We start from the raw sequence: 5,358 nt of genomic DNA on the forward strand, positions 1-5,358 counted from the left end.
CTGTGTGGTTTATTTTTTCCCCCTCTTTCATTTTTGTGCTTCTGTGAGTGATTGAAGTCTGAACCTGGCAAGTGGCAGTGGCTGGGGGTAGAGGAACCCAAGCCCTCCCTGCTCCACTGGTTTCCAACTCAGGGCCCTGAGAGTAATAGTTCAAGAGTGCCTCCGGGGGGGGGGGGGGGGGCGGACACTCCTCTGCCTATCCCTGGGTCACTTCCTATTGTGGCTTCAGTTCCTCCATTAGTGCCACTGGCCTGCATCTGAATTTCCCCAGCATCCCCTCAGAGGAAAACCCTCTGGAGAGCAATCAGTCAGTTGGGGTCCATCATTCCTGTCCCTCATGGGCAAAAGGGCCTGTGGCAGCTTGGTGGTGGGGCCTGGTCCTGGCCACATTTAGCCCCAGCGGTGTGTCTGCTGGAGCTTTTAGCACATGACTGCTCTCCTGCTCTGTCTGCCTAGAGACTGAGCTGAGCTGCTCCCTTTTGAGCTCAGCCTCCACTGTGAGCATGCTCAACAGGTACAGCTAGGCAAGTCCTTCAGGCTCAGAGTTGCTCATTAACCCTTAGTTCACCATCACACCCCCTCCCTCTCAGGCTAGGACCCAGCAGTGGGTCTTCCTCCTCTATTCTGAAGGGGGGAAATGGACATTTGCATGTGGTGGTGGCAGTAAGACTGCAGAGCGAGGTACTGTCTCATTATCTGGGCATTGGTGTCCTCAGTTGGCTAAACTCTATGAAGAAGGGTGTGGTCCAAAATGAGTAAGGAGGAGTTCCCTAGTTGGTAATAGCACAGGGCAGGGGTAGTTAATAAGTGGGCTGTGGGCCAAATCTGGATTGCCAGATGCTTTTCAATGGCCTGCACAGGCTGAATCTGAGCCATGCTCCCCAGCACAAGGCTGCTGCAGCTGGGCCAAGCTGTGGGGCACTATTGTGTCCACGGGTGGCTGCTTGCGTAGCCACAGCAGCCAGGCTGTGGAGGGGACTCTCTCTTTCTCTCTCTACCTACCTTGCAGACAGCCTAACGTCTGCTACACCCTTCCCCTCCAATCAGGGACTGATGAGATATAACATGCTCACTCTGCAGCCCAATCAGAGGGCAGTGCTGTAGGGGCCCTAATTCAAATTCTTCTGTGTTCTGTGGAGATTGCAGTGCCAGCTGCACCATGGAGCTGTGACTGGGCAATCCGGCTGGTAACTGTTCGACTGCGTCCTCCAGCATCCATTTGGGCTGGGGCACTTAGCCTGGTGCAGCCCCCCCCCCCCCCCCCCCCCCCCCGACTTTCCCTGGCCTTGTGCCCTCTGCCCTTCAGTTGTTCCTGGAGCTCCCTCCCCACCCCAGCCTCATGTCCTCATCCTTAGGAGCCCTCCTTGGAGCCCTCTCCAGCCCCCCTGGTCCCAACTGACCTCTTTCATTCCCCAGTCTGCCTCGTTCACCTGCTTCTGCCACATCCCAGCCTCCCTGCACCTCCAAAGGGCTGCTATTTGGAGTGTCCTTCCTGCCCCTTTGCTGTCCCAGCTGCCAAACGGGCATTGCATTGCTAGCTGGATCGTAGTCCAATAGCTTCACTCCTGGCTCTGAGCTCAAACATACTCGCACTCACCCTGCTTGGCTGCCCAGATCCCAGCCCATATCAATTTCTCCTGCCCCATCTCTGATACTTGGCTCAATTGGGGGCATGGGGGAACATTTTTTTGCAGGGGGAGAGGAGGGAAGTGAATCATTTTATTTGACAAAACCAAAGTTGATATTCTTTATAAACTCAAAACAAATTCAAAACTTAAAATAGTTTTTCTGAAAGTATTTTAATGCTATTATTTGCATATATTTGACATTTTAAGTACTTTCTCAAAGTCTTAGATTTATTACATTTTTCTTGGAGGTCATTTTTAAGTAATGTAATGGTTTGATTTTATTTTTCATTTAATTCACTCAAAATATAGGCAATTGGCTGGGTACAATGTTGTGTAACGTGTGTTCACACTAAGTGCCCCTGTTCAATAATGTTTCTCTGGAAACATTGGCCCTTGATTATATCTTGACCAAGAAATTTGGATCTTGACAAAAAATAAACTACTCCTAGCTAGGGTCTCTATGGCCCATTTCACAGCCAGGGCCGCCTCCTTGATCATTGAATAGTTCACCTCCTGTGGGAACAGGTTTCTACTCAGATATACCATCAGATGTTCTTAGTCTTCTACCTCTTGGGATAACACATCCCCAAGTTCCACTTTGGCTGTGTCCATTTGAAGAATGAAAGGTGTTGAAAAGTTGGGGTGGAAAAGGACTGGTGCCTGGGTTAGCTAGTTCTTCAATGTTCTTGAAGGCCTTGTTGCATGCGTTGGTCCATTGCACCTTCCTGGAACAAGTACCTCTCACCAGGTCAGGAGGTGGGGGGAGGATGGTGACTATTGTGGCAAAGTCAGGTACAAACTGCCCATAAGAGCTGTCCAGGCTTAGGAAACACCACACCTACTTCTTGGTTGATGGGATCGGGCAATCAGTGAGTGCCTGGACCTTATCCACCCCTGGGAGTGTAGCTGGCCTTGCCCCAGGGTGTATCCAAGGTATGGCGGTTGGCAGGATTTGTAGTAAGCCCCACCTTCTCTAGGGCTTGGGTGACTGCAGTGACATGCTGTAAGTGGTCATCAATATAGATGGCTGTATTGGTCATGGGGCCGCAGCATCTGGTTCATCAGTCAGTGAAAGGTGACAGCTGCCCCATATAGGCACAAGGGCATTGTTACAAATTGATAGGGGCTGAATGGAGTAGGGAAGTCTGTCTTCCCAGAATGCCCTCATTGGGGGATTTATCGGTATCCTTTGATTAAATCCAGTATGGAGATGTAATCAGTGTTGCCCAGTCTCACTAATAGCAGGTAAAACGTTGAACCTTGACATCATGTTGGCCTTTCTAAAGTCTATGCAGAACCTCCTCGAGCAGTTGGTTTTTGGCACCAGCACGATAGCCTACTCACTGTGGGACTCTGATGATAACCAAGGTCAACATAGCTTGGAGCTCTTCACAAACTGTCTCCCACATCTGTTTCAGCGGGGGTTGGTGATTCTGGCTTACCCTCTGTCCAGGTGTCACTGTGATGGGGTGGTGAGTGAGGTACATCCTCCCTGGGAGGGCTGAGGACACAGTGGGGAAGGCCTGAGTCAGCTGCAGTATTTGGGGTTGCTATGTTGGGCTGAGCTCCAATCCCATTGACGTGGGGGTTGGGCCCAGGAACGTTATGGGTTCTAGTTCGGGGGAAGGTACATGACTATTGGAAGGCTCTTCCAGGCCTTTGGGAGTTTGACATGATAAATTTGCATCTCCTTCTCTTTCCTGAGGTGTCAGATTTCATAGTCAACTGGCCCAACGCTCCTTACCACTTCAAATGTCCGTTGCCACCAGGCCAATAATTTTGACTCTGGCGTTGAGAGTAACACCACCACCAATGACCCAGTTCAAACATTCACAGCTGTGCCCCCTTGTTGTAGGTACATTCCTGGACTTGCTGGGCTTTCAAAAGGTTTTCCTTAGCGTAGTTCTCTAGCATCTTCAGCCGTTCCTGTAGTTGGAGCATGTAGTGAATGAAGCCCATGATCCTGTTCCTCCCAGGCTTCCGAGATGAGGTCCAAAATCCCCCAGGGATGTCTCCTATATAAAAGTGCAAAGGGCCAGGACCCTGTGGAGGCCTGAGGGACGCTTCTGTATGGTGAATAGCAATGATGATAGCAGTTGCTCCCATTTCTGTGGGTCTGTGTTGACAAATTTCCTCAACATGGCCTTCAGGGTCCCATTGAACTAGTCCATCTGTCTGCGGATGGCAGGGGGAGGTCTTGAGTACTTTGATCCTCAGCAATTTGCACAATTCCTGAATAAGTTTGGATGAGATGTTGGATTTTCTGGTCTGTAAATATTTCCCTTAGTATTCTGACCCTCGCAAAGACCTTCATGAGTTCGTTTGCTATGATGGGTGCATTTGTCATGGATAGTGGGAAGGCTGTGCGGGTACCGTGTAGCAGAGTCCACTATCACTAATATGTGATGGTACCCTGATATGCTCTTCTTGAGGGGCACTAGATTAATTCTTATCTGTGCAAAGGGTATGCCTACTAGTGGGAGTAGAACCAGTCAGGCCTTTGGCATCCCTTTGGGCCCTGCTAGCTGGCATTCTGGGCACAAGGTACAGAAATTGTGAACTTCTGAGTGGATCTCCATCCAGAAGTACCAAAGGGCCACTCTCTCTACTGTCTTTTCTCTCCCCAAATGCCCAGCAGATGACAGAGTGGGTTAGGTACAGAAAACTCTGATGGAACTTTTATTTCTTGGGATTGGGGTCTACTGTGTCACTCAGTAGAATTGCTCGTTCTGGAACTAGAAGTGAGGCCATTGCTTTAACCGTTGGGTTTCACCCTCTTCCCCATCGGCAACAGCTATTTGCTCCCACGCCCAGCTCAAAGTCTGGTCCTCTTGTTGTTACCATATGAAGTCCTCATCTTCAGATTGTTTACTTCTTCAGATGTCCTAGGGCTAGCAGATTGCCAGGTTAGTGTTTCTGGATGTCTGGATGAGCCCTTTCCAGGGTCTTCCATCTTGTCTTGGCCCACAAGCCCACTCATTTTTGGGCTTGGGTTAGTTTCCATTGGGGGTGGGGGGACTCTGCTCCACTGCTTCAGGAGTTCCCCAAACCATCTTCAGTCCTGCCCTAAAATTACTGGGTAGGCCAGGGTGGCTGCTAAGCAGACCAGAAAGTTTTCAATATGGCCTCCTACTCTGTTGCACTTTTGTCATGGGGGGGTTGTACTTCCCCATGGATACACTGGATGTAGATGGGGCATCCAGCAAGTTAGTGGACTCTACAGAGCTTACCTGTACAATGGTTTGACTACACCTGGAGTCCACCAGGCCCGTCACTTCAGTGCTATTAACCTGTCCTGGCAGAAGCATCTTGGCCAGGCCTCACTTATGGGTTCTGGTGACTGCCGTCCATGCCCACCCATAGCTGCAGTCCATGAAGGGGCACTCCCACCTATAATGCAACTTCCTGCCCACACTTGAAGCAGCTCCCCTTCAGGGTCATGGTTGGCTGGCTTGTTTTCAGGGCCATGGGGTCTCCTAGGGAGGCATACTCCCCTCGGTAACCCCAGTCTCCTCTCCACTCTGCCTCAGTGTCTGGATCCTGTCTTCTAGGCAGAAGCAACCCAAGCGGGGAAAGCCCTGTTCAGCCACCCTCAGCCTCCCCTCCTAGCATGGCCCTGAGAAGGGGTTGGCATCCTTGTTCCAGAGGTCCCTGTCTTAGATGTTGTCAAGGCTGGACCATCAACTGCCACGTAGTTCTCCATTAAGGTAACAGCCTCTCCTAGGTTTGA

This window comes from Chrysemys picta, chromosome 1 (assembly GCF_011386835.1).
Source record: "Chrysemys picta bellii isolate R12L10 chromosome 1, ASM1138683v2, whole genome shotgun sequence".
NCBI lineage: Eukaryota > Metazoa > Chordata > Testudines > Emydidae > Chrysemys > Chrysemys picta.